We start from the raw sequence: 16455 nt of genomic DNA, 5'->3' as shown, positions 1-16455 counted from the left end.
GTCGTAGATGAGCGAGCGAGACACGGACAACTTGTGCCAAATCTACATCTACACCATTCTACGCAAGCCACCTAATGGTGTGTGGCGGAGGGTACTTTTGTACCACTACCTGAGCCCTCCAACCCTGTTCCACTCGCGAATAGCGCGTGGGAAGAATGATTGTCGGTATTGGGCCGAAAGTGCTCTCTCAAAATTTCAATGGTAACTCTCTCCGCGACGCGCAGCGCCCGTCTTGTAACGTCTGACAATGGTGTTTGTTGAGCATCGCTGAAACGCTCTCGCGCCGGCGAAACGAGCCTGTGACGGAACGCGTCGCTCTTTGTTAGATCTTCTCTGTCTCTTTTATCAGTCCTACCTAGCAAAGATCCCAGATAGATTAACAACACTCAAGAATCGGTCGAACAAGCGCCTTATAAGCCACTTTCTTCGTGGGCGAGTTACATTTCCCTAAGATTCTTCCTATGACTCGATGTGGCATCTGCTTTTACTACTATTTGTTTAATGTGGTCATTCCACTGAAGATTGCTCGTGATAGTTACGCCTAGATATTTTACGGTAGACACTGTTTCTAACGGTTTGTCACCAATAGTGTAGTTGCACAGTAGATTTTTTTCCCTATGTATGCGCAATATATTACATTTATTTACGTTCAGTGTCAACTGCCAGAGCCTGCACCATTATCAAGTCTCTGGAGGTCATTCTGCAAATCGTTTCTATCTTTTGCCGTTGCTACTTTGTTAAAGACAACACCATCATCTGCGAACAGCCTTAGAGAGCATCCGGCGCTTTCTACTAGATTTTATATATATATATATTATTTATTGGAAACAGTGACGGTCCTATCACACTTCCTTGGGGTACTCCGGAAAATACCTTTACATCTGTCGATTTTGTCCCGTTAAGAGCGACGTGTTGAGTACAGTCCGTAAGGGACCTGCTCCGATACCCCATAAGCTCACATTTTTTTTCACTAAACGACACTGCGGGACGGTGTCAAATGCCTCCCTGAATTCAAGGAACTCGACATGTCTACGAAGCTGTGAATGTCATGGAGGAACAGAGCAAGCTGAATTTCGCAGGATCTCTGTTTGAAAAATCCATGTTGACTTGTTATAGAGAAGATTTTCATCCTCCAAACAGTTCTTGAGCATAGAAAATGTTTCATAATTCTACAGCAGACTGACGTCAGCGATTTAGGTCTATAATTATGTGCATCTGTCCTGCGGCCCTTCTTAGAAACGGGTATGGCCTGCGCTTCCTTCCAGTCGCTAGGTACCCTTTGCTCCTCAAGCTATCTACGATACATTACTGCTACGAGGGGAGCAAGTTCTTTCGCATAATCTTTGTAGTATACTACTAAGCAATTGTTGTTTTCCTATTCCGCGATCGGTCATCTCAGTCCGGCCTGTGTGGCCGAGCGGTTCTAGGCGCTACAGTCTGGAACCGCGCGACCGCTACGGTCGCAGGTTCGAATCCTGCCTCGGGCATCGATGTCTGTGATGTCCTTAGGTTAGTTAGGTTTAAGTAATTCTAAGTGCTAGGGGACTGATGACCTCAGATGTTAAGCCCCATAGTGCTCAGAGCCATTTGAACCATTTGGTCATCTCAATATCTGCCATTTCGACGTCTGTACGAGGATTGAAAGGAGCGACCGTGTTACGATCTTCCGTGGTGAAATAATTTCGGTAGAGCGAAATTAGCATTTCGGTCTTCCCTCCGTTATCTTAAGTTTCGGTGTCAATATGGTCACTGAGTGATTGAACAGATGATTTTGACCCACTTCCTGATTTTACATACAGCCAAAACCTCTTAAGGTTTTTACTCAGATCGGTTGACAAAGTTTTACTTTCAGAGTCACTGAAAGCTTCTCACATTGCTCTCCTTATGCTCATTTTCGGTTCGTTCAGGTTTTGTTTGTCGGCTACATTTTGATTTCTTCTGAATCTAAGGTGGAGTTTATGTCGAAGTTTTCTGACACGGCTATTAAACCATGGCAGGTCTTTCCCATCCGTTAAGATCTTCCTCGGAACATATTTGTCTACGGCACATTGCACGATTCTTTTGAGTTTTTCCATTTGTTCTCCACATACTTCGTCCTCATCACTTAATATTTGATGCTGACTGCTGAGATGCTCTGAAATTTGCATCCGTATCCTGTCACTCTTGTTAAGCAAAAATATCTTCCTTCCTTTCTTAACATTCTTTGTAAGACCCGCAATCACAGATGGTGTCACAGCCTTATGATCACTGATACCTTCCTCTACTGGTTCGATAAGTTCAGGTCTGTTTGTTGCAATGAGATCAAAGACGTTACTCTCACGAGTTGGATCTCTAACTTTCTGGTCAAAGTAATATTCGGACAAGACATCGAGAAAAATTTAACACAAATCCCTGTCTCTGGCACCAGTTTTGATAGTATGACACTCCCAATCTACACTTGGCAGGTTGCAGTCACCCCCTACTAAAAAGGCAGGATCAGGAAAATTATTAACGTTATAGTGCGAGTTCAGTCTGAAGCGTTCTACCACAGGAGCTTCTGACCCGCGGACTATAAAAGCATCTGATTATCATTTCTGACCGATCTTTGATACTTCATCCAGATTAATTCAGAATCGGAATACGTGATAACCTCGGAAGATTTTAACTAATTCTTTACTGCATTAAACAAGCCGCCACAATGGCGATTGACCTACTCTTACGAAAAAGCTGAACTCAGAATTTCATTGTCATTGCCGTCCGGTTTCAACCAACTTTCTCTCCTTAATACTATCCGTGGATTATAACCTTCAGTAAGCTGTAGTAATTCTGGGACCTTTCCTTGGATGCTCCTGCAGTTTAGTAAAATAATATTAACTTTTTCTATCTCTAATCTGCGAGGACAAACATTCTCTGAAGACATTGTAGCTGATTTATCAAGCAAATCGTCTCTGATCCTAAAAGAGGACGTTTCTAACTTAAAAATGGTCAGACGAACGCCGTGCTAGACAGAGCGGACTGATTAAAGAAATTGGGATAAAACAAAAGACGGAAAACTGAGAAGAGTTGTAATCTTGTCATTGTCCTTAGTTGGTCGACTAGCGAAATGAACTAGTACAACAAATACAGCTTGACGACTTTTTTAGACCAATCCTTAAAGATGCTTCACGGGCGCGGGACAGGATGAACGAAATAAAATACACTACAGCTGGAGGTATTATAAAGCTATGCAACTGGTGTGGCCGTTCTTCATGTAGCGTGTACGGCCAAGGTTTAACAGGGAGACAAACGCTCTTATCACGTCGGTTGTGGGCCACGCCAGGCACTATACTATACATTCCATTCGCGACGCAGACTAACCGCAAAGGCATGCACACACTTGAACATTTAAGAAATCCTGAGTCCTCCGACTCCTTTTCCTACAGCTGCGAGCACTTTTTTCTATAGCTCTTGCAATCATTGAGAGAGTTGAACAAATCTGATCGCAATATCAGGAAGTCACATTTGTAATGTATTTACTAGTTTACCGTAACTGACGAAGAACTATCCAACTGGGACTTCGGCTTTCGATATACCATCATGAACCTTGCAAGCCTGAAAAATTGTAGGCGTTTGCCACCAGCAGTTTGTTTACAAATTCATTGAATTGTTTACATTTAAAGTGGTTGTAGCATCATGCGTCCCTGTTTGCAGGTAGGTCTCTTGCAGAGGTGCAGACGACTCTGTTAAGGTATCAGCGAAGGGTCGATACTTCATTTAGTGCATGACAGGGGTGTCCACGGCGTGCCAAATTCACGCGTGCTGCGTGGGCGGGCCGCGTGCGGGACGAAGCCCGGCCTGCCACTCGGGTTTGCTCGGTCCTTCTCGGAAGTACTCGGAACACGGAGACATTTCACTTAGCACTGCGGTGCGGCATTTTCCTGTCGGCACAAAACTCTCAGAGTTCGGCAGAATCGTGGTGCCAGCGCTGTTTGCCCTTTCGCTATTTGTGGTATTGTGGTATGCAGGACGTTCACAGATCTCGTGGCTGTTTGCACAAAAAGAGGCAGTCTGGCGATCTATCATCACAATCCTTCAAAATGAATGGGAATAACAGGAGAGAGGAGTGAGAACTCAGTTCGCATAAGCGACGGGAACAGCTATGAAACGACATTACAATACCATGGAGAAAGAATTTGAAGTTTTAGTTGACAATGAAAGAGCAAAAAATTACAACGATCGAGAGACAGGATTCATTGTTCTGTACATAAAGGAGCATTTTGTGCTAAATTTGCAAGTATGGAGCACTTGAAGACATTGATGGTCCGAATAGTGAATTATCTGAAGTCGCATGCATTCTTCCGTTGTCAGTTTGCACAGATTTCAATGGAACTGAACGAAGAGTATGAAGAACTGATATATGACTGCGAAGTAAGTTGGTTAATTCAGGGGGAATGAACTGGGTCGATTTTTCGATTTATAATTTGCTGTTGTCGAATTTATGAAGGAAAAAGGTGTGCAAGACAGAAAATGGGAACATCCAGAATGGATTGCAGACTTCGCAAATTTAGTGTACCTGATTGCACACTGCCCACAGCAAGACACTGCAAACTAATTTCTTGCTCATTTGATGGGATGCATTTAAAAAGAGACTCGGGTTGTAGAAGGGACTCATTCTGACAAAGACAGTCCAGTTACCTAAGCTCACTAGCTTTAAAGAAAACACGAGTTCTAATGAATTCATTGTGCCCTTGTTAGAATTACAAGAGTAGTTTAATAAAGATTTTGAGGACATTTGCCAATACAGTTGAAAGCGCTCCTGTGCATGAGCAGATGTAACTGACTGATCTGAAAGGTAATTCCATTTTAATGTTAAATCTTTTTACGTTAAAACTGACCAGGACGTCTACTGTTTTCCTTGGATATAGTCTCCAAAATGAGGCTGAAAAAGTGCTACAATATTTCGAACGATTGTGTGAAAGACCTTTTGTCTTATGAAACTAAATAATACACGACTACGTAGCAACCTGCGTGCTAAACACTGTAAACCTGTCTGCGTCTGTCCGTATGGCGACGGTTTGTACCAGATAAAAATTATATTATGTCCTCAGCGCCCCAAAAATAATTAAATAATAGTGAAAATGTGTTTTCTTTGTGATCTGTGTTGCTGAGGAATGTGAAATAGAAAACCAAGTCATATGCAGTGCGAATGCACTGCCATTTACATGCGCAGTTTTCGCCTCTTCCTGGCGCTCAGACAGCATAGGAAATGTATAGCGAGTTTGAAAGCTTTGGCACTCGTGCCTGGACACGGCCCGCGAGCCGAAATCTTGGCAGCCCCTGGTGTAGGAGCCTGCGCCGCGTCATTAGTGACACGTGACCACAACAGTCGGGAGGTGGGCGAGTCAGCGTCTGTAACGTCAGGTGTGAAACAAGCAAGTGCGGTGTCCTGTACCATCATTCGTAGTACCTTATTAGAAAATAAATCATTTGATGCATCTACAAGGCGACTATCATTACAAAACTCTGGTGTCAGTGGTGGTCTAGCGGGTAGACACTGGCCCTCGACGTCCAGGGTTCAATCGCGGCTTGATGCGGGGACTTTTCTTAGCTCCATTCCCTGAAAGATGGCTCCATGCCTCTCACATGCTATGAAACTGACTCCCGTACTGGGTATCTTTCCCGTGGATACGAGGCGACTTGGTGTCCATTCCCTCCTAGTATAGGGCCGCGGCGTACGAAAGGCTGAGCCCTACCTTGTGTAACACAGGAAGGCGTCCACTTGGTGAGCGCCACAGACCCTTATACATAAAAGTAATGTTACCGTGTCCTGATGATGATTTCATCGTACTGTCCGGTTACGTACACGCTGTGCAGTGTACGCTGTGCCCTTTTCTGCCTACACCTTTCTTCACAGAACCGAGGGTCGACAATCTGTTCCTTCATGCTGCCCCGCAGCTGCCAGTGAAGCGAACTGAACCGCTGCCTACAATGCAGAGCCTGGGAAAGCAGCAAGGCTGAGCAGTCATGATTCCTGCCTTCGTTGTAAAGCCCATATCTACGGCAACGCCAGTGACAGAGCATGGTGACGAAACAGATGATTAATTAAATAAACTATCGGCATTCACTAAATATTACTGCACTTTTTTGGTCCTCTGGACAAGATACGCTTGCAAACAAAAAAAAGCACGACGTTTCGACCACTTTTTAATGCAAGCAGTGCCGGCCGGAGTGGCCGTGCGGTTCTAGGCGCTGCAGTCTGGAACCGAGCGACCGCTACGGTCGCAGGTTCGAATCCTGCCTCGGGCATGGATGTGTGTGATGTCCTTAGGTTAGTTAGGCTCAAGTAGTTCTAAGTTCTAGGCGACTGATGACCTCAGAAGTTAAGTCGCATAGTGCTCAGAGCCATTTTAATGCAAGCAGTTGAACCGGAACTTCAACGGGCCACAATACTAAAAGTGCGTTTGCACCTGTGAGCGTCCGCAGCGTTGCTGCGACGGGGTCCAGGCCGGGTTGAGGACTTCCTCTGCCCGGGGACTGGGTGTTTGTGTTGTCCTCATCAATTCATCATCATCATCATTATCATTATTATTCGTGACAGTGGCTAAATTGGACTGAGTAAAGAAACTGGACTGTGCGAAAAATTGGGACTTTGTATGGGCGCTGATGACCGCGCAGTTGAGCGCCCAAAAAAATCAATCATCATCATCACACCTGTGCGCCTTGCGGCTAGTGGCCTTGCAGCCGTAGCTTGCCCCAGACAGGTGTAAACTGAATCACTGGCACGCACACGTTGAGGAAGAGGCATGCGTTCTTCATGCATGCCTCTGCTTGCGTGTGGGGCAAGCACAGCCGCACGGAGACTAGGTACAAGATGCACACGTGTAAACGCACATTAAGGACATTCTACGTCCATGGTCACCTACATATGGCTTTTGTGGACACATATAAGGGTATTCTCTGACTGGTAGCGTGGCTTCTCAACGACTCGTGGCCTTTCGTGGGACGCATTCTGAGGGGTCAGCGTTCGAGTGCCAGCGCGAACACGCTATAGCTGCGTCTGCCCAGGGCAAAAGACGTGATAGCTGCAGGAGCAGAAGAGGTTACCGCTGAGCAAGCCGACAACCACGGCTGGCAGAAGAACAGGAGGCACCAACCGATATACAGCGTCCTTGAATCCAGAGAGCAGAAATAGGTTTACTAGATTTCCCTCCATAGCTACCAATGCCTGTCTCCGTCACAATTCTTGCAGCCCGTGGTAAATCGTTACAGTGAAATGTACGCGCATTCAGTTCCTTCTGTCTTTATCGCCTGAAGTGAGAGCGCTTCGGCACTGGCAGGTTGAAGAACTGAGAAGCGGAATATGAATTGCACACAGGCAGCTACGGCGGGACATGAACAGCGAGATCAATAGCGGCGGCCCATCATTACGCGCTACGGGGCGTTCCGCCCCCACTTGCCGCCCCCCTAAGCTCCCACCTTTCCTAGCGTGGAGCACGCGCCGCTGGACCCCACATACGCGGGGGCGCGTGACGCTACCATCCCCACAGCGAAATCTGCGCTCGCCATATAACGAAGAACACACGCCGAGCGCTTCTCAACCCGTCACTGCTAGCAAGTTTGTTTACATACAGCACATCAAAAGCCTTCCGGAAGAAAAACTGTAAAAAATTTAATTTTAGGCCATCTTTTGCACTTGAAATTATGGAGCCGACACCAAATCTTCGACACCATCAGACTGCAGACAATGTGAGATTCATCAATCAGTTTGTTGTCAGTGGCTAACTGAAATGCATTTTACGCAAAAAAATATAAAAATAAAATGAAAACAAAAAATAGTAATCTGACACATACAGTTTTCGCGACAAAATCTTCCGTCAAACAGAAGAAGAAGCACCTGAATATTGAACAACAGAAGCTTTCAACAATGTTGCAGTGTACGGGGAAAAAAGAATCCTTTTTGCACACGACAACTCAAACTGCATACGTAGCAGAAACTGTTGAAAATACAGCTACATCTAAATAAATTATTTCATTATGTGCCGTTTACATGAACAAAATATACTAAACATAATCCTGAATACGTGATACCACAGATTCGCCTACTGAACATCTGCATGCTCCAACCAGACTCAAGAATCTACCTCATTCTTTCACACAAACTTATCAGTATGAAACGATGCACAAATCAGTTGCATCACCATTAACTGCTTCTTTCACTGCTCGGATGCATTCACAGCAAATTCGGAGCATAGTAGGAATGTCTTGAATTGCTTGCGATCGATTTACTAAACAAAATTCATAAACAGTAGCAACTTCATATCTCTACGCAATTAAAGCTGTGGTTTGCAATTTTGTCAAATAAAGACATGGTTAGAGACAGTGGCTGTTATGTGAAATAAACTATTCGTGGTGTACAGCAACTAGCCAAAAATTAGTTTTACGTTAGTTTACTCAGAAGGTACCGTTACAGGTTTCGAATTAATACAGTTAATATTCAGATGGCTTTCATACGTTGCTCGAAATACGTGATGCATTGGCTTACTGATGAATTGCCCTACGATAAACAATAAATCACAAGTGGTTCTAGGCGCTTCAGTCTGGAAACGCGCGACGGCTGTGGTCGCAGGTTCGAATCCTGCCTCGGACATGGATGTGTGTGGTGTCCTTAGGTTAGTTAGGTTTAAGTGGTTCTAAGTTCTAGGGGACTGACGACCTCAGCTGTTACGTCCCATAGTGCTCAGAGACATTCGCACCATTTGAACAAATGGTTCCTATGGCTATGAGCACTATGGGACTTAACTTCTGAGGTCATCAGTTCCCTAGAACTTTGAACTACTTAAACCTAACTACCCTAATGACATCACACACATCCATGCCCGAGGCAGGATTCGAACCTGCGACTGTAGCGGTTGCGCAGTTCCAGACTGAAGCGCCTAGAACCGGTCGACCACAGTGGCCGGCAATAAATCACAGTTACAAACGTGTAGTGGAGATGCTTGCGCTACAGGCTTGGTTTAGAATGTGATCCACGTGAAACGTCCGTCTAGGACCATTTGTTTTCACAGTTTTCCTCAAGCGAATCATATTCGTAATGCTGATTGTGTTTTCACAATCACACACCTCGGATGCATTATTTAACACTTTCGTTATAAAACGAATTTCCAATCCACATAATTTGTTTTGACACATAGACAACACATGAAAACAAATACAGAATATATATGAAGTACTTGAAGGTCAAAGATGCTGATATTCAATATACATTACTAAGATATGGCATTTTGGGAAGGAAGCGTAAATTACTATTCTGTTAAATTGCAAAAGTATTTTACATTAAACGTTGGGCATTAAATACAGACAGATAAATGCTATTTTGTGTGTCACAGCTGTAAAAACTTATTTTACAAAAATACCAGACATGTCATATCCATATGTGCTGTTTCAACAGTGATGATGACAGAACATTAAAATTTATCCATATTTATCGCCATGAAAATTGAGTATTCACAGTTACATAGAATATTATGAAGTTTGTTACTTGATCTGCGAAGCAAGTGTAGAAAGATGATTATATTTCAGTGCGGAAAGTACGAGTACTTTCTGGAACTTTTTGGAAAGGAGGGCTAGCCAACTCAGTCTGCTCATTAAGCGTCTTTTTTCACGTACATTGCAAAACAGTGGAAAGCTGTCTTTCTGTGTGTTTATTTCTGCTCCTTCCAACGAATTCCTAGTGTCACCTTGTTCTGCTAAGTTCCTCAATGTTCCGCACTGAATGGTTGTCTTCAGCAGTGTGGGTTGCAAACGTAGATTTGTTATAATCGCCGAGTCTCAAAGTACATAATTTCAAACCTTCAGCCTATCTGACCAATGCAGAATTTTTGCCACGAATAACATTTGAGCTCGTATATTCCTGATTTGTTGTAGAGGGCCTTGGAGGCATTTACATCATGGATTACTTTTTGTTCTAATATACTATTAGTACAAAAGTTGATTTTAATATTATTCTTTTTTAATTAGTTCGCTATTTGGGTATAATAGTGAGCTATGTGTGGGACAACAGTGTATTGAGGTTTGCCTTTATGGGAGGCTGATTTGTTTTGGGGTGAATTTTGTGTGAATTGCTGTCCTGTGGATATGTGGTTTTTGTTTTTATTTTATTGTTGAGTCTGCCTATTATTACAGGTTCATAGCCATTATTATGAGCAAGTGTCTTAATTACGATGATTTAATTTCGTTGAGATCTGTGTTAACAGGTATTTTTGCACCCAGTGTACCAGAGCTCTGAAATATGCCATTCTGTGTTGGCTGAGTGACATGATGAGTTGTCAACAGTGACATCAGTGGTGGTGGGTTTTATAGAAATGGTAAACTGGTGTTTATGGTTATTTTTGCAAATTTAAATATCGACAGAATTATTTTATTACTTGCTTTCATCGTCAATTGCGAATTTAATATTTTAATTATTTTGCTGAGGTCTGTTGCTAATATATAAATTTCATTGTTGTACCATCAGAAAGCGAGATTGTATGAACATATCTTTTGTATTAGATTATTTTGCTTATGACATGCTGAAGATAAGGTGGGTAGATCACGTAACTAATGAGGAGGTATTGAGTAGGATTGGGGAGAAGAGGAGTTTGTGGCACAACTTGACTAGAAGAAGGGATCGGTTGGTAGGACATGTTTTGAGGCATCGAGGGATCACAAATTTAGCATTGGAGGACACCGTGGAGGGTAAAAATCGTAGAGGGAGACCAAGAGATGAATACACTAAGCAGATTCAGAAGGATGTAGGATGCAGTAGGTACTGGGAGATGAAGAAGCTTGCACAGGATAGAGTAGCATGGAGAGCTGCATCAAACCAGTCTCAGGACTGAAGACAACAACAACAACATGACATGTTGATTAGTTGAGGAATATTTATGTTAAATATGGCTGATTTAAATGTCAGGGGAAGCTACTTCCCATTGCAAATTCCCATTGGCAAAGCTTGTTGTGAAGCAAAAGCAACTGTACTCCAGGATAAGAGTAGTATTTGTACGAGTTCAAAGATCTCTGCAATACTAATTTTCCTCACTTCTCCTTATAATGTTAATAATCTCTTTTACAGGGGTCTTCGTATGTAGATGACTATGCCCAGTGATGCAAATTTTGCTGTGGGTGCGATATGGATGTCTTCAGTAAAGTCTGAGTTCTTGTATATCGTGTAGCTATATTCAGCCACAAAGCGTTTGGCAATGAGGTCTTAAAGCTTTTGGCTTATATAGTATGGAGGGCTGTTCCTTTAGTTAACTATTAGTCGAATGGAACGGCTTTATTAATGTTTGGCTGTGCACACAGTTTCGGTGCTGACTGTTTCAACATTATACGTTCGCGTTTCAAATTTGTTCAATAAAAAGTCATAATTATGTAGTACCTTAGGAGGTTTAGTTTGGAATTTCGTTGTGAGATGATACTTCATTTCAGTAATGGTGTTGCTATGGAATAACTGTAAGGTTTACTTTGTATACTTATTTTTCATGTAATATGACAGCAGATCTACCTGTATCACTGATCAGTGTTTACTACGAGAGCTTTTCTTTCAGATTATTCGATGTTAATATTTTTTCAAATGTTTCTAGATCATTCCTTCTGTGGATAAAATTTGTACGTGACTGTTTCATTATGAAGTTTACTTAAAAGTCGGTGCATTTTTTCATATGTTTCCAGTTTAGCTGTACGAGGTGCAGCTAGAAAAAAACCGGACTGATGCTGGAAAAAACATTTATTTACAATTTCATATTATCTCCTTCAATGTACTCTCCTCCTCGGTCTCTACACCGCTCCATACGAATTTTCCACTGTTCATAGCAATGCTGCAGATCATTTTCGGTAAGTCCATGCATTACTTCCGTCGCTTTTTCTTTTACTGCTTCAACAGTCTCAAATCTAGTTCCTTTCAAAGCTGACTTGACTTTAGGGAAAAGAAAAAAGTCACAGGGGGCCAAATCAGGTGAGTAGGGTGGATGATCTAAGATGGGAATGTTGCGTTTTGCCAAAAACGTCTTCACTGACAACGCACTGCGAGCTGGGGCATTGTCTTGGTGAAGGATCCATGACTTTTTTCTCCACAAATCATTCCGTTTTCTCCGTACTCGCTCACGTAGGGTAGCCAGGACGCTAATGTAGTAATGCTGATTCACTGTTTGTCCCTCTGGTACCCAATCAATGTGCACAATCCCTTTGATGTCAAAAAAAATGCCTTGAATTTCGATTTTGACATTCGTGCTTTTTTTTGTCGTGGAGAACCAGGAGTTTTCCAATGCATCGATTGGCGTTTAGTTTCGGGATCGTAAGTAAAAAACCACGATTCATCGCAAGTAATAAATGTTTTCCAGGATGTCAGAACAAATCATTCTTCGGCGTTCCTTCTGTTCAATTGTGAGACACTTTGGAACCATTTTTGAACACACTTTGTTCATGTTGAAACTTTCATGAAGAATCTGCCTAACACTTTCCTTGTCAACTCCTGTTAACTCAGACACTGCTCTGATTGTTAAACGGCGATCTTGTCGAACAAGTTTACCGATTTTTTTCAATGTTTGCATCAGTTTTTGCTGACAATGGTCTGCCAGTGCGAGTGTCATCACTGGTGTCTTCGTGGCCATCTTTAAATCGTTTAAACCACTCAAACACTTGTGTTCGCGATAAACAATCATCGCCGTACACTTGTTGTAACATTACAAACGTTTCACTTGCAGATTTTCCTAGTCTGAAACAAAATTTGATGTTAACACGCTGTTCTTTCTGTACACTCAACATTTTCCGACGCACAGACAAAACGTCAACTACTTAAAACAGACGCCACGGGCAGACTGAGTGCAGGAGGCAGATGAAACTCGAGCAGTAGGCGGAGCGAGAGTCACGTGACAGGCCACGCGACTTTCAGCCTTATTGCATTCGCTTTATTGTTTCACCAGTACTAGTCCGGTTTTTTTCTAGCCACACCTCGTATCTGAAGTTTTGTGTAGGCTACAACATTTTTGACACAGTGACTGCTGAGTTTTGTTGTAAGATCATGTTTCAGATCTTTATTTAATAGTATAACCTCACTGTCATTAAACTGGACGCGAGTGGTATTAAATACTCTGTCAGAGAGTTTGTGTTGGCTTGTCTTTTTATTTTTATCACAATGAGATTTATTAATATAGTTTAAGGTTTCTAACTTCTTTTGTGTTTAGATGAGATTATTTGTTGTTTATTTACGCCGGCCGGGATGGCCAAGAGGTTCTAGGCGCTACAGTCTGGAACCGCGCGACCGCTAGTTCTAGGGGACTGATGACCTCAGAAGTTAAGTCCCATAGTGCTCAGAGCCATTTGAACCATTTTTTTGTTTATTTACTTTATCATCTATGTAATGGATGGCGTATCGGAATTGTAAAGGCGAGAGATGCAAGTTATCCATGAGATTGTTACAAGAAACATTAATCAAAGACGTAAATCCTTCCGAGGCCCCCTAAAATAAGTCGGGACAGCGGCAGCTCATTTTGCTGAAGAAAACAATCCAGTGAGAAACACTATGAGAAACACTATGAGCAACACGAAAACACTTAAAAAAGAACACACACCTCCCCTGACAATGTGCTTAATGAGCAGGCTGAGTTGGATAACATTCCTTTCAAAATGGCTCTGAGCACTATGGGACTCAACATCTTAGGCCATAAGTCCCCTAGAACTTAGAACTACTTAAACCTAACTAACCTAAGGACATCACACACACCCATGCCCGAGGCAGGATTCGAACCTGCGACCGTAGCAGTCCCGCGGTTCCGAACTGCAGCGCCAGAACCGCACGGCCACCGCAACATTCCTTTCCTAAAAGCTTCATGAAAGTATTTTCCACTCTCGAATGTAAATGTTTCTATACCTATTTCGCAGATCAGGTAACAAATTTTATAATATTTTATAATATTATATGTACCGTGATCATCACTGTACAAATAGCATGTAAGGATTTCACTTACTTCCTTTTCCACATTTATTTGTCTGCCATTTTGTAAAAAACATTTGTAATGCTGTTATTCACGAAATCCGATTTACCTACCTGTTTCCAATACCCTACGTTTAATGTAAAACACTTTTTCAGTTTAACAGGACAATAATTTACGCTTTCTTTCCCAAACTGCCATTACTTGTAATACGAGTATATCATTGTACCGCAGCATCTTTGACACTCATGTACTTTGTAAATATCCTGTATTTGTTTTCATAAGTTGCAGGTGAGGCAAAACATGTGGTGCACACAGAAAATTTGTTTGGTAACCAAACGAAAGTGTTTAATAATACAAAACGACGTGTGTATTAACACAAGACAACGTGTGTGAATGTGAAAATACTACCAACGTGACGAATATAATTCGTTGGAAGAAAAATGTGAAATAAATCTTAGAGACGTTTCACACACGATGCATTCTAACACAAGTCTATAATGCAACCATCTCTATTACACGTTTGTAAAAGTGCAGTGTTATTTATCCTAGGGCAACTCAGCAGTAAACCATTTCATTATATATATACACAAAAGCACGAAAGCCGTCTGTTTATGATGTGTACAGATTCGAAACCGGTAACAGTACTGTTTGAATAAAGTAACCTAAACCCAATTTGTGACTGGTAGGTGTACACCGCCAACAGTTTAATGTTGCGGTGGCTTCTCGTCTGCCTACATAAACATCCGATCGGAGTGTGGCGCGGTACAGTCGTTGGATACCAACACGTAAGCGACGTCTGAGATGTAGAATTTTCCAAGAAATCGGCCTTTCCAGAAAGGTTCAAAGAATATAGAAGGCGAAAAGGAGGAGATGGAGGTAAAGATAGAGCAAGAGGGAGAAGAAACAAGAGTGAGGAGGAAGGTAAGTGGGTGGAGGAGGAGATACTTTCAAAAAGCGCGCGCAGTTTGCAGGTGCTGAGTACGGTAACGACGAGTGCTGTCCACAAGGCCAGGGATGCCTCTCTCCGGCGGGGTGGCGCAGCCTTGGATGCTCTCCTAAGTTTTGCCTCGCCTCACCGCTTAACAGCAATTTCCGCCAGCGCCGGCGGCCACGGAATCCCCATCATCGGTCGGCCGCGAGCCTCGTTTCCGACAAATAAAGCAGCACTTCGGCTACTGCATTATGGCGCCCGTGCACTTGGCCACGCCAGCTGCAATCGCCGTAACCGTTAATTCGGAGCTACGAGCGCTTAGGGTGCATTCGCTTAGCGGAGTAATCTCGACAGACCTGCTGCTTCAGCTCGCTACTACGCGCCGACACACACACACACACACACACACACACACACACACACACACACACACACACCAGTGTGCGCGAGCGTCGTACTTCCCTGTTATTATGAAGCAATGGCCGTAAACGGCTTGCGATGAGGAAATAAAAGAAAACTAAACATTACTATATTCAGTCCAAAGTACACACCAGCCTTATGGGAACGCGGTGACATTCTTATGAACGAAATTTGTTATTTTCTACAGCCTTGGATTACACCAACGTTATCCTCACTGATTTTGTGAATGAATGGCATAAAAGTCACAAAGAGACTGCAATCATAATTATACTAGACAGTGTCATAAAAAAGTGATGAAAACTGAGGATTACACTGTTGTGTAGTACAACCAGTTCTGACTCATTAGCAAGTTATCAGGTCAAGGATCTGCAAAATTCCACTGCGGCCACTGAGGGCAGCTTTTGGGGATACGGAACCTCTTCAGTTCTGAGTTCCCCAGGAAACAAAGGTGAATGAACGGCCTTGTATCGCAAGGTCAGACAGTCCAGGACGGAATGGTGGCTCATGGTCTAAGGTCCCGCGGATGGTGAGATCACTAGAGACAAAACAAGGATGGGGAAGGAAATCAATAATGCCAGCGTTCGCCTTAAGTGTTTGAGACGAAGCACGTAAAACCTAAATCTGGATGGCAGGACGGGGACTTGAACCGTCGTCCTTCCAGATGTGAGTCCCGTGCCTGCATCACCACCACTGTGTGCCACCTTCCTCGGCGTCAAAACTGATTCCGCTCAAACCGAATCGAGAGCTTTAACGAAACCACACGAGTCGGTGACTGTCACTCATCTCTTTGTTGTACAGTCTCGTTAACGACTCGCAATTGCTATATCCACTTCTACAAAGTGGGTGATAATTTTACATCACATAGAGGAGGCTGAAAGGTCAAGAATTTTGTCTTGTCCTGTCCCCTTCTTATAAGTAGGTCAGTTACACCGTCGTATCATCGTAAGGGAATTTACCCTCTGCAGACACATAGCGAACAATTTTGCAAGTTCTTTCTGGATTTTCTTCTTTCCACTCTTGATCTTTTCAGCTGAATGAAACATTATTTTCATTACTGACAAATTCTCATCCTGATTAATCTCGTGAATTACACAAACAATTAAAGAAATCTTGAAATGCATACACAATAATCTTTGTTTTTGTCAGTGTGCCATCGACCATTTCATTTTATGAAAT

The sequence above is a fragment of the Schistocerca piceifrons genome, chromosome 6 (assembly GCF_021461385.2).
Source record: "Schistocerca piceifrons isolate TAMUIC-IGC-003096 chromosome 6, iqSchPice1.1, whole genome shotgun sequence".
Taxonomy (NCBI): domain Eukaryota; kingdom Metazoa; phylum Arthropoda; class Insecta; order Orthoptera; family Acrididae; genus Schistocerca; species Schistocerca piceifrons.
The sequence above is the reverse complement of the archived record's forward strand: the minus strand, read 5'-3'. Positions refer to the sequence as shown.